The 12112-nt window shown below is 50.7% G+C and overlaps 1 protein-coding gene across 1 annotated transcript in view; it reads left to right on the top strand.

Annotated features, from left to right (window-relative positions):
• The window catches only part of FAM135B (family with sequence similarity 135 member B), a 283306-nt gene that overhangs the window by 17589 nt on the left and 253605 nt on the right, over positions 1 to 12112 (top strand). The window lies entirely within an intron of this gene.

Genomic DNA, 12112 nt, shown 5'->3' with positions numbered 1-12112 from the left:
CCTTAAGGTCGTCCTTCGAGGCGGCTGCTTTAAGTTTGCAGGCCTCAGTTTGCGGCTCCTATGTGGCCAGGGCGTGCCTGTCGATTGTGCAGTGGGCTTCCCCCTCGGATCCTTCCTTGAGGGCTGATTGGCCGGCCCTGGAATCGGGCTTGGCTTATTTGGCAGACTTGCTGTATGATGTCTTGAGAGCCTCGGCTAAAGGTATGGCTCAGACAGTCTCTGCGCGGCGTTGGCTTTGGTTGAAGCATTGGTCTGCTGACCACGCCTCTAAGTCTCGCCTGGCTAAGTTGCCTTTTAAAGGCAAGCTGCTCTTTGGGGTCGAGCTGGACAAAATTGTGACCGATCTCGGCACGTCTAAGGGCAAGAGGTTACCAGAGGTCAGGGCTCGGGCCAGTGGTGCTCGCCCCGGTTCCTCCAAAGGACGGTTTCAGGAAGCCCGTCGGTATCGCCCGGGCAAGTTGGGCTCCTCTGCCCCCTCTTCCTTCAAGAGGAACGTCTCCCCCAAGCAGCATTCCTTTCGCAGAGACCGCCGTCCCGGAGGTGCGTCCTCCGGTCCTCCCCCAGGGTCTCGTACCCAATGACAGGGCCCTGGTCCATGGCCCAGTGCAGATTGGAGGACGCCTGTCCTCGTTTCTGGGCGAGTGGACCAGGGTAACTTCAGACGCTTGGGTGCTGGAAGTCATCAGAGATGGCTACAAGCTAGAGTTCTGCCGACCCTTAAGAGACGGGTTTGTGCACTCTCCCTGCAAGTCTCCGGTCAAAGCTGTGGCAGTGCAGCAGACTTTGGACAATCTGATCCGCTTGGGTGCGGTTGTTCCGGTGCCAGAAAATCAGCTTGGCAAGGGACGTTACACCATTTACTTTGTGGTACCAAAGAAAGGAGGTTCTATATGGCCTATCCTTGACCTCAAAGGGGTCAATCGGGCCTTGAAAGTTCGGCACTTCCGAATGGAGACTCTCTGCTCTGTTATAGCGGCAGTGAAGGCAGGGGAGTTCCTGGCATCCTTGGACATCAAGGAAGCTTACTTGCATATTCCCATCTGGCCTCCTCATCAACGCTTTCTGCATTTTGCAGTCCTGGGCCGACACTTCCAGTTCAGAGCCCTCCCGTTCGGGTTGGCTACTGCTCCGCGGACCTTCTCCAAAGTAATGGTGGTCATCGCGGCCTTCCTACGAAAGGAAGGAGTACAAGTCCATCCTTATCTGGACGACTGGTTGATCCGAGCCCCCTCTTATGCAGAGTGCGGCAGAGCTGTAGACCGGTTGATTGCTCTTTTGAGCTCCCTGGGGTGGATCATCAACTGGGAGAAAAGCCAGCTGCGCCCGACTCAGTCCCTGGAATATCTGGGAGTTCGTTTCGACACCCAAGTTGGCAGAGTGTTCCTGCCAGACAATCGGATTGTCAAGCTTCAGGCTCAGGTGGACCACTTCCTAGTAGCCTCTCCTCTTCGGGCTTGGGACTATGTGCAGCTGTTGGGCTCTATGACGGCCACGATGGAAGTAGTGCCCTGGGCCAGGGCTCATATGAGACCACTACAACTCTCTCTACTGCAGCGCTGGACTCCAGTGTCGGAGGATTACGCTGTGCGCCTTCCCTTGGACCCAGCGGGTGCGCAAGGCGCTGAGCTGGTGGCTGAGGACAGACAAGTTGTCTGCAGGAATGCCTCTTGTGACCCCGGAGTAGGTTGTCGTCACTACGGACGCCTCTTTGACAGGCTGGGGAGCCCACTGCTTGGGAAGGACAGCGCAGGGGCTCTGGTCTCCTGCAGAGGCAAAGTGGTCTATCAACCTCCTGGAACTCAGAGCCATTCGGTTGGCGCTTTTGGAGTTTCTCCCGGTACTGGCGTTGAAGCCAGTACGGGTCCTGTCGGACAATGCCACGGCTGTGGCCTATGTCAATCGCCAAGGAGGTACCAAGAGCGCCCCTCTAGCCAAGGAGGCCATGAATCTATGCCAGTGGGCGGAAGCGAACCTGGAACAGCTGTCGGCGGCCCACATTGCCGGAGTCATGAATGTCAAGGCGGACTTTCTCAGTCGCCATACCTTGGATCCCGGAGAGTGGCAGCTATCGGCTCAGGCGTTCTTGGACATCACGAAGCGCTGGGGCCAGCCAAGCTTAGATTTGATGGCGTCATCGGCCAATTGCCAAGTGCCCCGTTTTTTCAGCAGAGGACGAGATCCTCCATCTCTGGGAGTAGATGCTCTTCTCCAACAGTGGCCGACACAGGAGTTTCTCTATGTGTTCCCGCCCTGGCCCATGTTGGGCAGGGTGCTAGACCGGGTGGCAAAGCATCCGGGCCGGATAATCCTGGTGGGTCCGGACTGGCCCAGACATCCCTGGTATGCGGACTTGATCAGGCTCTCAGTGGACGGCCCTCTGCGGCTGCCAGCGGGGCCGGGCCTGTTGCATCAGGGTCCCGTGGTGATGGAGGATCCCTCCAACTTTGGTCTTACGGCCTGGCTATTGAGCGGCAGCGTCTGAGGAAGAAGGGCTTCTCAGACAAGGTCATCGCCACTATGCTGAGAACAAGGAAGCGCTCTACTGCTTACGCCAGGGTTTGGCGTACTTTTGCATCGTGGTGTGAGGCAGGCTCACTTTCTCCCTTCACTGCTCCAATTTCTTCAGTGCTGGCTTTCCTACAAGAAGGTCTGGAGAAAGGCCTGTCGCTCAGTTCCCTTAAAGTCCAGGTAGCGGCTCTGGCTTGCTTCAGGGGTCGCCTGAAGGGTGCTTCCCTGGCCTCGCAGCCAGATGTGGTGCGCTTTCTCAAGGGAGTTAATCACCTACGCCCTCCTCTGCGCTCGGTGGTGCCTGCGTGGAATCTCAATTTGGTGCTAAGAGCCTTGCAGAAGCCACCTTTTGAACCCTTGTCGAGGGCATCTCTGAAAGACCTGACGTTGAAAGCAGTCTTTTGGTGGCTATCACTTCAGCCAGATGAGTTTCCGAGCTCCAGGCGCTATCATGTCGGGAACCCTTCCTGCAGTTCACTGAGGCAGGAGTGTCTATTCGCACGTTGCCTTCCTTCCTGCCCAAGATTGTTTCTCGCTTCCATGTGAATCAGCAGCTCTGCCTACTCTCTTTTCGTAGGGAGGACTACCTAGAGGAGTACTCTGCTCTCAAATATCTAGATGTGAGACGAGTCATCATCAGATACTTGGAAGTGACCAATGATTTCCGGAAGTCGGATCATCTGTTTGTGCTGTTCGCAGGTCCTCGTAAGGGTCTGCAGGCTGCCAAGCCTACAGTAGCACGATGGGTCACAAGGAAACCATTGCAGCGGCTTATGTGGCCGCAGGGAAGATGCAGCCTATCCCGCTGAAGGCTCACTCCACTAGAGCGCAGGCGGCCTCGATGGCAGAGGCCGGGTCCGTCTCCTTGGAAGAGATTTGCAAGGCGGCAACTTGGGCATCGGCCCATACCTTCTCCAGGCATTACCGCTTGACTGTGGCTGCTCGGGCGGAGGCCCGGTTTGGAGCTTCAGTGTTGCGGTCAGGGATTTCAATGTCCCGCCCTGGGTGAGTACTGCTTCGGTACATCCCAGCAGTCTATGGATTGATCAGCATGATGATATGGAAGGTAAAATTATGTATCATACCTGATAATTTTCTTTCCATTAATCATAGCTGATCAATCCATAGCCCCTCCCAGATATCTGTACTGTTTATATTCTGGTTGCATTTCAGGTTCAAGTTTAGTCTTCAGTTTCTGTTCAGGAGGACTTCGTGTTCAAGTTTTTTCAATTGGATTCTTCAAGAGTTGAGACGATTTTGTGTTACAGTGAGCTGCATTCCTCTCCCCTCCGTTTTACGGGGCTGGATTGAGACCTAAATTCTGCCGGCGCTCCCTCCCGCTTCGTGTGGCTGTAGGGCAGCTTTGTACCCCTCCCGCTTCGGCGGTGTTAGGGTCAGTCAGCTCCTCCTGCGGTTGCGGTTGCAGGATAAGCCAGATCCCCCCGCATCGGCGGGTGTGGTGTCCCTCCCCCGCTCCGCGGGGATGAGCTGGACAGATTCCCCTCCCCCACTTGTGTGGGGATGAGCTGGGTTAATTCCCCTCCCCCGTTTCGGCGGTGGTGAGCTGGGCAGAGTGTCCCTTTGTGGGTGTAATTCTCTAAGTGCTGAGTCCTGCGGATGGAGCTTTGATATCGACATACTGAGGAGTTTCCGGCAGCACATGACCACATATAGGGAGGTAAAAGGATTGCTCTCTATCTCCACCTGCTGGTAGATGGACACAACCCACCAGTCTATGGATTGATCAGCTATGATTAATGGAAAGAAAATTATCAGGTATGATACATAATTTTACCTTAAGAGGGTTAAGCAAGCCTGTGTATAGTCTGTGAGAAAACCAAGACACAAGCCAGCTAATTGCCCTACTAGATCAGAAAAAGGAATGTTATATAAAGCTGACTGATTTGAAAAACCAAACAGCTGTATACACAAGGAAACTTAAAAGGGGGCAAAATTCACTAAATACAATAAAGGGAGAGAAAAGAGACTTGGATCCTGGGAAAAACAGAATTAGCAGAAAAACAGCTAAAAAACAGCCAAAAGCACTCAAGAGCTCTGTCGCACTGAGCTGTGAGGAACAAGACAAAAGCACATCCTGTTCTCACCACTGTAAAGAAGAACTGTGGGAATCACGCTCTCAGTGGGCATGAAGGCATTCGCGCATGCGCAGTGGAATGTGGCTCGCTGTCCACAGTCTTAAGCTTGTTAGAAGCACTGGACTGGGCAATGCGGGTCACATTACCCAGTTTCCATTTGTGAGAATTATGGTCTGCTTGTCCTCTGAGAATGTAAAATCCAGCCTTGGATCCTGTAAGCCACTGAACTGTCCTTTTTTTTCTTTTTGGAGCAATTTCATTAACTTTCTCAGCATGAAGATCAAATTGTTCAGTCTGTAGCTCACAATGAGGGGCATAATCGAACAGTGCCAGCCAAATCGATGGCTGGCCCTCTTCGGGGCCCGCACCGCGACGGGGCGGAGCCAAGCGTATTTTCGAAATATGCTTGGCACCGGCCAAATCGATCACCGGGTTTAGAGCAGGATCGCCGGGTTTATATGAGATGGCCGGCTTCGTTTTTCAACCATAATGGAAACCGGGCCCGGCCATCTCAAACCCGGCGAAATGCAAGGCATTTGGGCGTGGGAGGAGCTAGCATTTGTAGTGCACTGACCCCCCTCACATGCCAGGACACCAACCGGGCACTTTAGGGGGCACTTAAAAAAGAAAAAACAAAACAAAAATAGCTTCCACGTGCATAGCACCCTTACCTTGGGTGCTGAGCCCCCCAAATCCCCCCCCATAACCCACTCGCTACAACTCTACACCATTACCATAGCCCTAAAGGGTGAAAGGGGGCACCTAGATGTGGGTACAGTGGGTTTGGGGGGGGTGGGGGTTTGGAGGGCTCAATTGGCCTGGGTCCACCTGCCTGAAGTGCACTGCACTCACTAAATACTGCTCCAGGGACCTGTATACTGCTGTCAAGGAGCTGGGTATGACATTTCAGGCTGGCATACAGGCTGGCAAAAAAAATGTTTTAAAGTTTTTTTTTTTGGGTGGGAGGGGAGTTGGTGACCACTGGGGGAGTAAGGGGCAGTGATCCCCGCTTCCCTCCGGTGGTCATCTGGTCAATTGGGGCACTTTTTTGTGACTTGGTCCTAAAAATAAATGGACCAAGTCCAGCTGGCGAAATGCTCGTTCGAACTGGCCACTTTTTTTCCATTATAAGGCGAAGCCGGCCATCTCGTACCCACGCCCCCGCCCCGCCTTCACTACCCTACCAACACGCCCCCTTGAAGGTTGGCCAGTGCCGCGACGAAAAAGCAGTTGGGGCCGGCTAAAATCGGCTTTCGATAATACCGATTTGGCCGGGATCAGGAGATCGCCGGCGATCTCCCGATTTGTGTCAAAAAGATTGACGGCGATCACTTTCGAAAATGAGCCTGAATGTCCTCATTTGTGGGATGGGGATGGGACTTGATATACCGCCTTTCTGTGGTTACAATCAAAGCGGTTTACTTATTATATACAGGTACTTATTTTGTACCTGGGGCAATGGAGGGCTGTGTGACTTGCTCAGAATCGCAAGGAGCTGCAATGGGAATTGAAGCCAGTTTCCCAGGTTCTCAGGCTGCTGCACTAAAGACTAGGCTACTCATTTTGTGAAAGCGGAAGCACATTTCCAATGTTCAGTCCTTCAGGACAACTCCTGACTGTAAGGAAGTGTTGAAATAATCAGACAACAGAGTTGCCAGAGTTTTCCTAAGTTCTTTAATACTCTAGGATTTAATCAGTCTGCCTACATCATGTTGTCTACTTTTGGTTTAGTTGTATCCTCTGACCATGGTTTGAAGTCTACTTTTAATTCTATTCGTGTCTATTTTTGTGGTCCTACTCTCAGTCCTTCCTCTGTGAACAATAGCTTCTCAGAAAATACACGTTTTCTCCATTTCTTTACAAGTGTGTATCATTTTATTTACTTGATTTACATGGCTAAAGTGTGTTTTATTGTCTCTATATAAATCATTCTGAAACTTGTCATTTAAATCTTAAACAAGGTCTCTGCCTAGTCCTAGTCTTACCAATTTCAGTCATGCTTAAGGTAATAGATACATTGCCTGAAATCTCCTGTTTGTCCTATCGGTGTATTTTGATCAATTTGTAAACTAGATAGAGCAGGGATTATCTTTATGTGTGTCTGTACCATGCTGTGTTTGTTAGTGCTATTGAAGTATTGCATTGCTGTGGGTAATGCGACTAGTGTAATTACAGCTGATTTGCACAAAAATTGTATACATTTGCAACCGTGTGAGCTCTTTCATTGGAAGACGCTGAAAACAGTTAATATATGAGAGAGTTTAAAAATCAATAACGTAGCACCTATTCTGTTCTTCCCCCACCCACAAAGGTCTGGTATCTTTCCTCTTCCTCACACCCCGAAAAGGTCTGGAATCTCTCCATCAGTTCCACCTGCTGGTCATCCAAATGCTTGGCAGCCGCTAGCAGAGGTAGCAATGAAAACAGGCTGCTTTTGGCTGGCCCACCAGGGTCTTTCCACTATTGTGTTCCACTTCTCTGGTTCAACTTTGTGTGGGTGGGACCAGGGGCGTATCTGGACTCCGGTGGTAGAGGGGGCCAGAGCCAGAGGGAGGGGGCACATTTTACCCCCCCCCCCCCCCCGCCGCCGAGCCCCCACCGCCGAGCCCCCACCGCCACCAGTGACTCTCTCTACCCCCCTCCCGCAGCCAACCCTCCCCCGCTGCCGTTCTTACTTTTGCTGGCGGGGGACCCCAACCCCCCGCCAGCCGAGGTCTGCTTCCACCTGCCGCTGCCGTAAAAACTTCTTCAGCCGGCGGGGGACCCCAAACCCCCGCCAGCCGCCCCGCGGTGTTTGAAATTCATCTTCGGCCTCCGTGGCCGTGCTGCTGTGATAGGCGCTGTTGAAATCCACTTCGGAGTCTGACGTCGCAGCACGTACAACGTACAACGACGTCAGACTCCGAAGTGGATTTCAACAGCGCCTATCACAGCAGCACGGCCACGGAGGCTGAAGATGAATTTCAAACACCGCGGGGCGGGGGTTTGGGGTCCCCCGCCAGCAAAAGTAAGAACGGCAGCGGGGGAGGGTTGATGGCGGTAGGGGGGTCCAGGGCAAAATCTGCGGGGGCCCAGGCCCCTGAGGCCCCACGCAGATACGCCCCTGGGTGGGACACGGCAGAGGATAGGCCCGGGTGCCACTGGCCAGAGGGAGGCTGCTTTCATCATTGCCTCTGATGGCGACCTGTTGTCAACTGTTGTATAATAACTAAGGCCCAGATGCATCATCCATACGTAAAAAAAAATCTAAAACGTTAAAGTCCTTAACGAATTTGAAAAAACGAAGCATGCACCAAAAAAACAAGTCGCACATGTTCGGTGCGGTATTGAAAAGTGCAATGTATCAAAGATTCGTAATCCCCGTCGGTAATTGGCCCCTAAAGCATGCGCAGAGCAGCCAAGCGTTATGCTGGCTGCTCTGCGCATGCCACAAAAGTCCAAAACAGCAACAAAAAAAAAACACAAACACGTGGCTCCCCGCTTCCCCCTGCATCAATGCAAAAATAAACATACATCAAAAAAGGATCTGGAGGGGGCAAAGGCGCTCGTCAGAAGCGTCCAGTATGGACGGCCTTGCCCCCCCCCCCCCCGAGGTCGCCGCTGCTCCCCGCTTCCGCTCGTATAAAATAAAAAAATTAAAACAAAACTAAAAAGTTTAGCAGCCCCGGACCCCCTCCCTTCCTGTCTCTCTCTGTACTCCTCCCATAGCCCCGCCCCCTGAGGTCGTGGCCGCCGCTCCCCCCTCCACCAGACCCCCCCTCCGCCTTACCGGCCCGCGCAGCGCCTCTCACCTCTGTGTGAAGGCGCTGCACGGGATGGAACAACTGATTGGCGATCACTGCTGCCTCCTCTGACGTCTCTCTGTTCTTCCTGGGCCCGCCCTCCTCTGACATTAGTTATCTACGTAGGTAACTTACGTCAGAGGAGGGCGGACCCAGGAAGAACAGAAGGACGTCGGAGAAGGCATCGCTGACCAGCTGTTCCATCCCGTGCAGTGCCTTCACACAGAGGTGAGAGGCGCTGCGCGGGCCGGTAAGGCGGAGGAGGGGAGTGGCGGCGACGAACTCAGGGGGGTGGGGCACGGGGGCGAAGGATGCCAGGAGGCGGAGCTATGGGAGGAGTACAGAGAGAGACAGGAAGGGAGGGGGACTGGGGCTGCTAAACTTTGGTTTTTTGTTTTTTATTTAATACATGCAGAAGCGGGGAGCAGTGGCGACCTGGGGGGGGGGGGGGCGGGGGCAAGGCCGTCCATACAGGATGCTCCTGACGAGCGCCCTTGCCCCCTCCCAGTCCTTTTTTGATTTTGTTTTTGTTTCATTTGTATTGTATGCAGAGGGAAGTGGGGAGCCACATGTTTGTGTTGTTTGTTTTTGTTTTTCAACATGCCAGCTTGGAATTTTAAGGTGCAGGGGGAAGCGGGGAGATGACAGCTCAGGCCTTTATGACTGCTCTGACCATACGTTTAATATGTCGCGGTAAATGATTCGGTGTAATCGTCAGTATTGTTAGTGAATCCTGAATCGCCCACATTACAATGGTAGTTACTCTTTTGTATTCCGTTTTCGTTAGCTGCTTGCTTCGTCGGAAAAAGGCCTTTAATGCATGCAATGGTTAGGAATTTCCTTAGTTGAAGGGTTGTTAGAGGGTCGTTAAGGTTTAATGCATCTGGCCCTAAGTACTTAAGTAAATGTTTTGTTGCTTTTGCTTGTAAAGAAATACAGGGTAACATTTATTACTTCTACCAAAGTAATCATTTCACCAATTTTTAATACTTTTACTCGGTTACATCTGATGTTTGCAGTTAAAAGTAAAAGGTAAAAGCTGAAGCCAGATTTAAATGATAATTCCTCTGTAAACCAAATGAATCAGCAAAACCTGGAACAGGATTTTATTTCAAACCTTATCATGCAAACAGTGACTCAAGTTAAATTTTGCTATTCAGATAATACAGCCTATGAGAAGAACAGTGGAGTTACCTGTGTTCATTGATCTTGTTACTAGTTGCCAGCCAAACAGAACAGTGTTGAGTTAGGTCACTTTGAAACGGAGATGAAGTTGAAGCTGGTTGCAGTTCTTGGTGAATAGACATGTCTTTACCATAACAGATTGCTGGCCATCCCATGGAAAGTTTTACATTGGAGTAACTGTCCACTGAATTAATAAAGTCTTGTAGATATCCTGAAAACCTGACTGACTGGGGTGCCTCCAGGACTATGTTTGGGAACCACTTCCAAAGACAATCCACTCAGTTTTTTTGTTTCTTTTGACCCAAATCGGATGGGGGTGGCCATTGGCAAACACACCATTTCCAATTGGATAACAGATTTAATCTCCTTTGCTTATACCCAGACTGAGCTGTGTCTTGAGCATCATGCACATATGAGTTTATCTTGTTGGGCAGACTGGGTGGACCGTGCAGGTCTTTTTCTGTCGTCATCTACTATGTTACTATGTATATGTCTAGGCTTATAATGTCAGAGCCATGGCTATTTCGGTAGGCCCATGAGGTCAGCCTCCATAGAGGAGAGTTGCAAGGCTGCATCGTGGTCATCTGTCCACACATTCACATCTCATTACTGCCTTGAGTAATATACCCAACATGACAGCTGGTTCGGGCAGGCAGTTCTGCAGAATTTGTTCGGTGTTTAGAATCCAACTCTCCCTCCTAGGCCCTGTTTTCTTCTTTTCTAGGCTGCATCTCCACAGCTAGTATGTACAGTGGTGGAAATAAGTATTTGATCCCTTGCTGATTTTGTAAGTTTGCCCACTGACAAAGACATGAGCAGCCCATAATTGAAGGGTAGGTTATTGGTAACAGTGAGAGATAGCACATCACAAATTAAATCCGGAAAATCACATTGTGGAAAGTATATGAATTTATTTGCATTCTGCAGAGGGAAATAAGTATTTGATCCCCCACCAACCAGTAAGAGATCTGGCCCCTACAGACCAGGTAGATGCTCCAAATCAACTCGTTACCTGCATGACAGACAGCTGTCGGCAATGGTCACCTGTATGAAAGACACCTGTCCACAGACTCAGTGAATCAGTCAGACTCTAACCTCTACAAAATGGCCAAGAGCAAGGAGCTGTCTAAGGATGTCAGGGACAAGATCATACACCTGCACAAGGCTGGAATGGGCTACAAAACCATCAGTAAGACGCTGGGCGAGAAGGAGACAACTGTTGGTGCCATAGTAAGAAAATGGAAGAAGTACAAAATGACTGTCAATCGACAAAGATCTGGGGCTCCACGCAAAATCTCACCTCGTGGGGTATCCTTGATCATGAGGAAGGTTAGAAATCAGCCTACAACTACAAGGGGGGAACTTGTCAATGATCTCAAGGCAGCTGGGACCACTGTCACCACGAAAACCATTGGTAACACATTACGACATAACGGATTGCAATCCTGCAGTGCCCGCAAGGTCCCCCTGCTCCGGAAGGCACATGTGACGGCCCGTCTGAAGTTTGCCAGTGAACACCTGGATGATGCCGAGAGTGATTGGGAGAAGGTGCTGTGGTCAGATGAGACAAAAATTGAGCTCTTTGGCATGAACTCAACTCGCCGTGTTTGGAGGAAGAGAAATGCTGCCTATGACCCAAAGAACACCGTCCCCACTGTCAAGCATGGAGGTGGAAATGTTATGTTTTGGGGGTGTTTCTCTGCTAAGGGCACAGGACTACTTCACCGCATCAATGGGAGAATGGATGGGGCCATGTACCGTACAATTCTGAGTGACAACCTCCTTCCCTCCGCCAGGGCCTTAAAAATGGGTCGTGGCTGGGTCTTCCAGCACGACAATGACCCAAAACATACAGCCAAGGCAACAAAGGAGTGGCTCAGGAAGAAGCACATTAGGGTCATGGAGTGGCCTAGCCAGTCACCAGACCTTAATCCCATTGAAAACTTATGGAGGGAGCTGAAGCTGCGAGTTGCCAAGCGACAGCCCAGAACTCTTAATGATTTAGAGATGATCTGCAAAGAGGAGTGGACCAAAATTCCTCCTGACATGTGTGCAAACCTCATCATCAACTACAGAAGACGTCTGACCGCTGTGCTTGCCAACAAGGGTTTTGCCACCAAGTATTAGGTCTTGTTTGCCAGAGGGATTAAATACTTATTTCCCTCTGCAGAATGCAAATAAATTCATATACTTTCGACAATGTGATTTTCCGGATTTAATTTGTGATGTGCTATCTCTCACTGTTACCAATAACCTACCCTTCAATTATGGGCTGCTCATGTCTTTGTCAGTGGGCAAACTTACAAAATCAGCAAGGGATCAAATACTTATTTCCACCACTGTATATAGTTTCAGGTTAATTGATGTTTAACCCTAAATGTTTCGAGGCTCTATTAACCTAGCTTTGTTATTTTTGGTGAGCCTGGTAGCTAGGGATTCCCAGCTGTGAGAATATGAAGTCCTTGTCCTTGGAGAAAGCAAAGTTACTTACCTGTTGCATGTATTTTCTGAGTATTTTCACATACCTTCCCTCCTCCCCTA

The sequence above is a fragment of the Microcaecilia unicolor genome, chromosome 1 (genome assembly GCF_901765095.1).
Source record: "Microcaecilia unicolor chromosome 1, aMicUni1.1, whole genome shotgun sequence".
Taxonomy (NCBI): domain Eukaryota; kingdom Metazoa; phylum Chordata; class Amphibia; order Gymnophiona; family Siphonopidae; genus Microcaecilia; species Microcaecilia unicolor.
This window is presented reverse-complemented; position numbering and strand designations above follow the sequence as displayed.